At 38.5% G+C, this 10,000-nt stretch overlaps 3 long non-coding RNA genes across 3 annotated transcripts in view; 1 reads left to right on the top strand and 2 right to left on the bottom strand.

Moving 5' to 3' along the window:
- The window catches only part of LOC144990404 (uncharacterized), an 8,405-nt gene extending 1,139 nt beyond the window's left edge, over positions 1–7,266 (bottom strand). The window contains exons 1-4 of the long non-coding RNA XR_013654403.1: positions 6,920–7,266; positions 3,119–3,214; positions 2,013–2,171; positions 407–490 (exon numbers count right to left, since the gene is read on the bottom strand). This is a non-coding gene — a long non-coding RNA (uncharacterized LOC144990404). The remainder of the gene's footprint in view (positions 1–406; positions 491–2,012; positions 2,172–3,118; positions 3,215–6,919) is intronic.
- Positions 7,267–7,499: 233 nt separating this feature from the next.
- LOC144990405 (uncharacterized) lies at positions 7,500–8,818 on the top strand. Its single transcript, XR_013654404.1, has 2 exons — positions 7,500–8,446; positions 8,522–8,818. It is a non-coding gene; the product is annotated as an uncharacterized LOC144990405 (long non-coding RNA).
- A 966-nt stretch (positions 8,819–9,784) lies between these two features.
- The window catches only part of LOC144990455 (uncharacterized), a 2,700-nt gene continuing 2,484 nt past the window's right edge, over positions 9,785–10,000 (bottom strand). The window contains exon 3 of the long non-coding RNA XR_013654446.1: positions 9,785–9,907. This is a non-coding gene — a long non-coding RNA (uncharacterized LOC144990455). The remainder of the gene's footprint in view (positions 9,908–10,000) is intronic.

The raw sequence follows: 10,000 nt of genomic DNA, 5'->3' as shown, positions 1-10,000 counted from the left end.
TTACGATGCTGACGAGAACAAACTGGGAGAGTTTTCAGCTTATCAGTATGTGCATCAAGGATCATTAAACTGAAGCTTTTCTGTGCTGAAGCCTCAGGGAATTATGTTTGACTGTTGTTTGACAGTAAAATCTTTATTTCTGAAGGAAATGTTTGTTTTTGTGTTCTAACAGGCTGTAAATTTGTTCTGAGTAACATTTTTTCAAATAGTTTTCGTTTTGATTTTTTTTTTGTTGGGATAGTGGTGTGCCGCGGGATTTTTGTCAAGGTTAAAGTGTGCGTGGCTCAAAAAAGGTTGAAAAACACTGGTCTAGATGAGCCAACTCCCAATGTTAAAGTGCCTAGGATAGCACAAGGGTTAAATAAGCTCTGAGGGGGAAAAAGTGAGATGAATTTCTAAACCTTACTTTATCTTCTTTGTCACCTGCATCCTCCTCTGCCTCTGGACTGCTGTCTGAATCCTTTTCCATAAAAGAGTGGGGGGGAAGCGGCTGAAAAACATAACGCTCATCAGAACATCTCTGCATGTTTGCAAAGCTCAGATAAGGTGACAGTGTCAATGGTGAAGTAATGATGGAGCAGGGCTGCAGACTAACTTTTTTCACTAGGACCACTGTGGCCCCCCAACTGAACATTTTAGGGGCACAACCAGTAAATCAACATGCCAACCAGATCTATTAATTTCCACTGTATTGCTAATAAATACTTTAATAATAGATGCAGAAATTACAATGTGCTGTTTCAAATTCAGTGTCACATTTTATTCTGCACTTTTGAAGACTTTAACCTGACAGCAGCATCGCTGTCATGACAGTACAAATAGTAAACAAAAATCCCATACATTTATAATTTTAAAAAAAGTGCTTAGTGACAGTGACTGTAAACCCGAATAAGTTACCCCTACTTAAAAAAATTTAGGCAATCATTTGCCACAATTATTTTAAGTTAATAAACTTAAAAGTCAGAGTTTTCCATAACTTAAAAGATTTAATTGTGTGCTACTTGTATTTTTTGATAACAGTTAAATTAGAAGTGTTAATTTTTTGGAAATCAAAAATTTACAGTAAATATGACTTACATTGTCTTGTTAAGACAACTTAATTGTCATCAGTCACTATGACTCACTAATTTCGAGTTTTCAAGCAACAGTAATAAGTTTGCATAACTTAAAAAAAATAATTACACAACACCACAATTTTATTTGAACAGGACTTAATTTTATTAGCTACCGTCAAATACAGGGGTAATTAATTTTTTTGAGTTAGGAAACTCAAAACCACAAAATTCAAGACTTAAATTTTGTAAGGCAAATGATTGCCTAAAAGAAATGAGTAACAGGAACTTAAATACAGCACAATGTTATAAAGATCTGTCTAACTTATTGGCTCACTCCCTTCTGTACAATGGTAAAAACAAAAAAAATCATACACTTTGATAAATTCTAAATCAATAAAAGATCAAATAAATGTTTTTATGTATATTGAAATTGTAATATAAGAAAAAAAATACTTTACCAACTTCATTTTTTTTGTATAGCGACATTTTAAAGATGAAACCCTCCAGCTTCCCTGAATTTAGTATCAATACTAGTTACTGGCTACTTTCTATGCTTCTCACACATCAGGTGATCAGAAAAATAAAGAATCCAAAATAATGAAGAAATTACACCAATAATGTAACTGAGAACTTTTCTTCAACATAACTGTTTTGCATTCGCCACATTCAAATGTCACCAAAACCCACAATTGTGTAATGAAAATATATTAAAAGAAACCTAAAATCAAGCCAAACATCTGCTTTACTTTTGCATTAAAATGCAGTGTGATGCAAAATTATTTTCTTATTTCAACTTAGTTTTACACATGTACCATCAAGTCATTTTTAAGGGTCTGCAACCTGGGTGGTAGTTTACCAGCTTCTAGACCAAGTAAAATCTTTTGAGCGAATTTCAAACGTGTTGGTCAGTGGTTTGGGATATTTGAGGTGCATTGCATAGATGAGTCCAAACATTACCATGAAGGCATCACTGAATATAGGGAGGCTGACCACTTCATCACTTTCCATCACAGAGATTTTGACAGGCTCGTAGTGCACTGGACTTGAGTCATGGTCATTGATGACAGTAAGAAGCCCCACTGCGACACCATCAAGCTCCGGCTCATCAAACTCGACCTGAATTAATTTAAAAAAGAAAAAGAGAAGCCAATCATAATCGAATAAACAGAAAATACAGTATATCCTAATTTAAGAGAATCCTGTAAAAATCCAATACCTCTACAGTGATTATCAGAAAACACCTGCTCTACACACAAATCAATCAATTTACCACAGAATCTAAATGCAGTGAAACAGACATATTAAGCTGATAAACTATGTTACGACCCCTGGTTGTGTCCGCTTGTTTTGTGCGGGTATGTGTATGTCTGAGTTGTAGCTCCTGCAGAAGTCCTTCTCCTGTACAGCTGCTGACTCCACCCCCCACCCCACTGCAGAGCTGACTGAGGCTGCTTCCAATCACCTGGCTGGGAGGGAAGCTTTAAAAGCTCCCAGAATCCTCTGCTACAAAGGCGGCTGAATACCTGAGAGGAGATTGTTTCTTCCGCCTGCCCCTGCTGTCTGCCTGGCATTAGCTGGTGAACGCCTCTGGTTTCCCTTTTAGTTTTTTTGTTACATTTACTCTTGTGGACCTCGTTTGTGTTTTGATTGATTTTGTGTTTTTTCATTTCTGTCATGGTTGTCCTGCTATAAAGCCTGAGAGCTTAAGTTATATCATCATCTATTCCACCTGTGGTGTTTTGTTGGTTAGTTTCCTTTAATTTTTATGTTACCCAAATAAACAGCTGTGGCCAAACTTTAACCCCCTCCGGTTATCATAGTTTTCTTTGGGTTACATATTCTCTCCTTCCTCCCTGAAGAGGGATGAAACACACTAATATGGTTCAAGTTTGTCTTACTGAAGATCTTATCACAAGAAACAATATGCCAATTCAGTTAATTTGTAGTGACACCAAAGAAAGCAGACCATTTATGGAAACTATAGATAGACTAGCATTATAGATAGCATTTTGATCAACCATTTCCATAATAAACAGTGGTATCCATTTGTTAAAGAAACTCACTGTGCAAGTTTTAAAAACTCCAGAGACATCCTCGTGCAGATAAACAGGCAGGGCGTGAAGACCAGTAGTGTGCTTGGTGTGAATGTCATGGATTTCCTATTTACATTAAAAAACAAAAAGGTACAGATGCAGAAGTCAATCCATAGATGATTTAAAAAAGAAAAAAAAACACTTCACAAGTTCTCTTGTATGGAGTCCTATACTGTTCATAATTAAATAAATAAATATTCAATTAAATAAATAAATATGGCATCATGCAAATACACAATCAACCAATAAATCTCTCATAAATATATAAAAAGATCATGAAATTGTGAAAAACCTGCACACAGATTTTAAATTAGCCATTATATTATTCAATATATTTCATGTTGCTTTAAAAACCTTTTCATTATTTTAAAACAGCATTTTAAAATATTAATTTTTAATCATGTGGAATATTATTATAATTCTACTTCTTTTTTCAGAACCTTGGATTTCAAAATCAATATTTTCCAAAGTAGCTTTGTTTTTATTTCATGTTACTGTTTTTCATAATGGCTTATTTATTTCATGAAGAGCTTTTTCAGGAGAATGGGTATATCTGTCAATCAGTGGAAGTGGGCGGGATCTAAACGCTCATTGGCTCATCCATGGAAATCGACTCTTATTCCTCGATACCCGCTCAGCGGTGTGCCAGTCAGAGAGAGGACAAATTTCGGCGATATCTGCGCGGCTTTGCTGACATTTGATACAAACTATCTGTCTGCAGCAAAATGTGCGAACATGGACGACTCTGTTTTTGTAGTATGAGGGTTTGTGTGGACCAAAGGAGCTCCGGTTGTTCACGTGTCCAAGTTCCCCGTGAAACACTCCTGACTGTCACGTCATTCACTCAGCTCTCCTTTGCTCTGCAGGTAACAGCTCTATGGCAAACCATGCCATACCAGCTCTGCTGTCTGAGCTCACAGATCCAGTCTGACGTCGTCGTGCCTTATGTCGGCTCGCAGGAGGCGAGCTGGCGGACCGACAGAGAATCAGACCAGGCAGCAGCGGATAGCGTAACAAGCCTGCTCGGGCCTCCTGAACCTTATGATATTTTTTCTATTTTCATTGAGACAATGATTATAAATCAGGTCCTCTGTTTTTTTCCCCTCTCGGGAAAAAGGTTGAACTTTTCCTGCGAAAGTTTCTCTTTCTGGTTGTAAAACGCAGCGGAGATCCGGGGTTTGATTTGGGATCACTTCCCCGTTCAGATGCTTCCAGAGCGGGTTATTAAAAGATTCAGTCTCTATACTTTGGATATACTTTTTTATTATTACTTTTCTGGCGAACTGAACAACAGACCCTTAACTTGCGCTCACACACACACACACAACGCTGGGCTCTCTGATTTACACGTAATTTTGACGTAGTTTGACTGCAGGAGCTGAAGCAGAGCCTCTCTGGGATGATCTCATGAACTCAAACATGGAAACATTGTTATCATGTGGAACTATTCAAAATAAATAAACCTGATCTCTTAACATTCTCCATGTGCATTGATTGTGCATCCATGCATTTTAAGTGAGATAAACACAGGTACAGCTCCAAGTGGCTATCAGGCTAAAGCGTTGGCTGCTAGCTCCTCCCACACGCGGCATGGTGTGTTTAATGAACTCAAGTTCATAGAAGTTTTGTGGAACTCCAACGACCACTCAGCCTAACTTAGACCACTACTAGATGTTCACGAGAAGATGTAAATTGCAGAACCGACCACAAAATCCCCTGAATTATGCACACTCGCCCAAAGCCACTTTTATCCGCAAATTTAGAACCAAAACTGCCCAATTTCGTGTAACACTGTGGATGTGTTGAGGTGCACACTCCCCCTAGTGTTGAGGAGTGGGCATCGCGCCGTCACGTTCGCTGAAACATCTTCGACCGATGTAGTCAGGGTGCTGCTGCTCATGTCTGAGTAAAGAAGTAGCCAATCACAAAAGTGTCTCCGCCTTGTCTGGTTTGATTGACAGATAGACCCATTCTCCTGAAAAAGCTCTTCATGAAATAAATACGCCATTGTGAAAAACAGCAACATGAAATAAAAACAAAGCTACTTTGGAAAATATTGATTTTGAAATCCAAGGTTCTGAAAAAAGAAGTAGAATTATAATAATATTCCACATGAATAAAATGAATATTTTAAAATGCTGTTTTAAAATAATGAACAGGTTTTTAAAGCAAAATGAAATATATTGAATAATATAATGGCTAATTTAAAATCAGTGTGCAGGTTTTTCACAATTTCATGATCTTTTTATATATTTATGAGAGATTTATTGGTTGATTGTGTATTTGCATGATGCCATATTTATTTATTGAATTAAATATTTATTTATTTAATTATGAACAGTATAGGACTCCATACTCTTGTTGTCGCTTTGATCAGTGTGACAAAATGCGCTCGTTTTTTTTCTTTTTCCCAACTTTATTGAAACAAAATACGCTCGTAAATGCACACTGTGCCAGGCTCAGATGCAGTGATGTTGACCAATCGTTGAAGAGTGGCTTAACGTCATTATCTGGGTTGCCAGATTGGTTCAGGTGATCATTAAAGTGCAGGCAACTTTCTTTTGCACAACATTCAGAGCGCACGTTGGTACGGACATGCTATGAAATGTACGACGGAGTTTTAAAAAAAAATTAAATTCTGGCCAACGTGACGAGATTAAAGTCGTCATGTCGACTTTAATCTCGTCATGTTGGCCATAATTTTTTTTCCTCACCGTGGCCCTAAAACTCCGTCGTAGAACACCAATGCAGACGTAAACAGTTTTACATACGCCCCCTCCTCCCAGTGGCGGTTCTACCCTGAATTACTTCCCGGGCGAAACCCTCCCCAGGCGCCCCCCCCCCCATAGTCACAACAGAACTTTGTTTGTCTTTGTCAACTGAAATGTTTTATTGTCATTGAAATTAAGAAGTGGATACAAAAGATGTCAGAATTCTGAACAGCATTATAAAAGTTATCAGAACACAAAAAATAAAAGACCATAAGCATGGCAAAAATACAGTTAGCTAAGAAAATATTGAATCAAACTCAATATTAAATAAATAATATAAAATAAATATTTTAAAAACATTTATGAATTGGAAATTTAAATTGTCATGTTCTATATCGATCTCTACTTCAGAGAAGAAAAATTAGCTCATGTTTTCCGTCTTCAATCCTTTGATTGGCACATTTTTAGTTATGACCTGTTACATTATGTTTGGTCCCCATAGAGTTGCAGTAAATGGTAAATATTCATTTTTAAAACTACCTACAGATTTATGGAAATTCTATTGGCTAAAAATATAACCCCACATTTGTAAAACAAATAAAAAATAAACTTCATATGCAGGCTCAAAATTAACCCCTAAATCCCCAGTTAAATGTCAAAGAAACATTGGGAAAACGTTTAGGCTGCCACAAATGATTATTAATTAATGACCAATCTCAAATTATTTGCCCCATTAGCATCTTATGGCAGCAGCAGCATGCTGTGTAACCATCACAGCTTTTTTAACATTATGAACTAGTATACAACAGCAAAACACAACAAAACCTTTGTGTTACAGCAGAGCAGACAGACACATGAATCATAACTAATGTTACAAGTTAAGGCAGAGCAAATTTTTAAGAATAAAATCTAAAAAAAATAAAAAATGACGCTATTTGCAACATTTGGGCCTACTTCAGTGTTGGTCATCGACCAAAATAAAGTTTTCATCGGCAACGTTGTTGTAGGGCAGGTAGCATTAGAATTTGGAAAAAACATGCATCAAGCTGTGAGGACTTACCCTTTTCTTTATCTCTTTTCTCCTCTTCTTCTTTTCTTTTCTTTCTAAATTGGGCACCAGATGGCTTTGACCTTTTCTTCTCCATATTTTAGATGTTTTTGGCGTTTGTTTGGCATAAATGTCCTCACGTCACGAAGAAGGCATCAAGTCCGTCGACTGAACCAACTGTCACCTTAGTGACAGCATTGTTTTGTGTTGCCATTTTTTTTATTTGGGCATTTCACACAAAATTAACCCAAAAAGCAGAATATATTTTTTATACCTTTATTAAAATGTATGTTATAGAATGTCACCTTATGACTGACTTATAAAGAGGTTTTATAAAGTAGATTCAAACCCCCGCCCTTGTCCCCACCTAGCCACTTAATTTGGAAGCGTCCCAAAACTGATTCCCCGCAGCCCCCCCCTTCCTTCACACATTTCCAGCAGGAGCGCGTGCAGCTACAGCCAGGGGCGCTCATTCGCTACATGACGGCGCAGTCGCAGTTTTTACTTTTATTTTTTTCATCAAGCCCGCGACCGTCGCCTCCCCTGAAAGATGAGCCAGCCAGGTTTTGCGCATGCGCAAACGTGGCGGCGCTCCGTGCTCACCCCGCGCCCCCTCCCTTCTCCTTCTTCACACACATTGTGTCTACTTCTCAAAGACAGGAGAGCGCAGCTGCGGGGCGAGGGCGGCGGCGCGGCCAGGTTCAGGCTGTTACAAACTCTCAAACTGTGACATAAGTAAACCAATAATGGTGCATAAAATATTTTACAAGGGCTGAGCCGCCGGTGCCGCCCCCCTTCAGTTTTCCGCCCCAGGCCACCGCCCGGACGGCCCGTGCCTAGAACCGCTACTGCCTCCTCCAGATGAAATGTCCCGTTATAACATATAACAATAAAGAGGATTGAAAATAGTCTGTTATATTAGCATTTGAACGTTGAAAATGCCAGAAAGTATGGGGCGCCGAATGTAAAAATTAACCTCATGAAATTTATGTCTCAGTTTCACCACATTTAGACATTTCCTTCCATATGTGCTGCATTTATATAACATAAATGACAATCTGGGACCACCAGATGCAGTAAGTTACAGGGACCACATGGGGGCACTCTCACATGGTTCCATGAGCCAGGGGGTTGAGTCAGGAAGTGCATCCGCTCTCCAACTGAAGCCCAATCACAAGAGTGAATTCTGGTGTGATTGATGGTGACAAACCCCTGAAGGAAGGCGCTGAGAGAAAACCCAGTAAACAGTAATCTGTTGAGTTTTGGCTCACTGGCTTGGTTTGGTCTCATTGGTTTTCTTTGTTGGTTGTGGCGTAAATGAGCAAAAGCTGAAGTGAAGCTGCCTTGCATTCATCTAACCACAGCTGAAAGCAGCTCTTGGAATCGTGGAAGTGAACACCTCAAAATCCTAACTTTCTTGACTCATTACAGGCTGGTCCACAAATACGATTGCTTGGATAAGAAGCTGTACCCTATGCTCACACACAAACACAAAGTCCTCACACAGAAGTGTGCCGTCTGCCATCTCTTTATTACCAGGTTTGGAAAAACAAACATTCCCAGTAATATTAGTCTTTTCTTAAACTAATAATTCCATCTTTTTGACACTTCTAGATGGTACACCACTAGTGACCAGTTTGCTCCCAGCGACCCGTGTCTCTTTTGTGACAAATGCTTCCGGATGCTGCATTACGATGCTGACGGCAACAAACTGGGAGAGTTTTCAGCTTATCCTTATGTGGATCGAGGTGCTTTAAACTAAAGCTTTTCTGTGCTGAAGCCTCAAGGAATTATGTTTGACTGTTGAGCAGTAAAATCTTCTTTATTTCTGAAGGAAATGTTTGTTTTTGTCTTCTAACAGGCTGTAAATTTGTTCTGAGTAACATTTTTCCAATAAAGTTATTTTGTTTCCAGACTTGTTTTTCTGTAACATTAATAATCAGCAAAAACGTCTTTGTTGGGGTCACCTTACAGATATATTTATATGAAAGTTTCAAATTGAGACTTGTTTCTATGAGATTCATTTGCTTTGTTAAAAAGTTCAAGTACAATGTGATTTTCTAGCATTTCATTTCTAATAAAGAAACAAAAAGGTTATCAAAAAAAGGAGGTATTAAAAAATGGAATATGAGCTGAAAGCTTTTTGCAATTGTTCTGAGCAGAAGAGCAACTCTGAATGCAAATCAATATTGTAAGTATTGTGAACATTAACATTTTTGGAACCAAGAACCTTTTTGTTGTTGGCAGAAGCAGCTGCCATGTCTGCTTCTGGAGTGGTTTCATTTTTTTCTTTAGCTCTAGCCCTTTATCCATCAGTTTAATCACTGACCTTCTGACAGCCACCTTCTCCAGGTCATCCTGTAATCAACGACAATTATGTCTGGTCTTAGAAAACACCCTGCCCTTTCATGTCCAGGTGTTTATAGCCAATCGGAATCTTTAATCACCTGATATAGAACGGTACATGTCTGCTTCTGGTGAGAAATGCACAAAATCTGTACTGTTGGCTTGACCCGTCAAATAGCTCAGAGCGAAGGCCACTTCGCTCTGTTGGGAAGGAAACTCACTCGGACAAAAGTCAAAGCGGAAATGACGAGGAGAGAGCAGCAGTTCCATCAAACGGCTCGGGGTGTCCCAGTCGAGTCAGTTGGGGCGGAGACAGGGGTGCCTGCACCAGTATGGAAAGGCGATCATGAAGCTGCTGCATACCAGACAAACAGCTGCGCCTGTCCTGCTTCAAGGCAGATCCCTCCTCAGGTGGAGGAAAAACCTCACTGAAGTTACTCCTTCCTGCTGGGTCTGAGATGGTCACAGTGTAATGTTTCGAGGGTATCTGGATGACCCAATTGCAGAAATGAAGAGGCAAGAGTAGTGAGGTGAATGTTTAAATTTATCATTTATGAACGAAATTATTAAAACATAGAACATCAACAAAACACCAAAAGAAAAAATACAACAAAATAAAAACAATCAAAGGGTCTTTTGATTTGATTCTTCTCCCTGAAATCACAAAAACAAAAATCACATCCTTAAATTATTTCAGCATTTAAATTTGTTATCACATAAATATTCCATTTTATTTTTCATCCATCC

Source organism: Oryzias latipes, assembly GCF_053564925.1.
Source record: "Oryzias latipes strain Hd-rR chromosome 1 unlocalized genomic scaffold, Olatipes_Hd-rR_3.1 chr1_Y".
In the NCBI taxonomy this organism is placed as follows: Eukaryota; Metazoa; Chordata; class Actinopteri; order Beloniformes; family Adrianichthyidae; genus Oryzias; species Oryzias latipes.
Note: the sequence above shows the minus strand (reverse complement) of the source record. Positions and strands in the feature narration are given on the sequence as shown.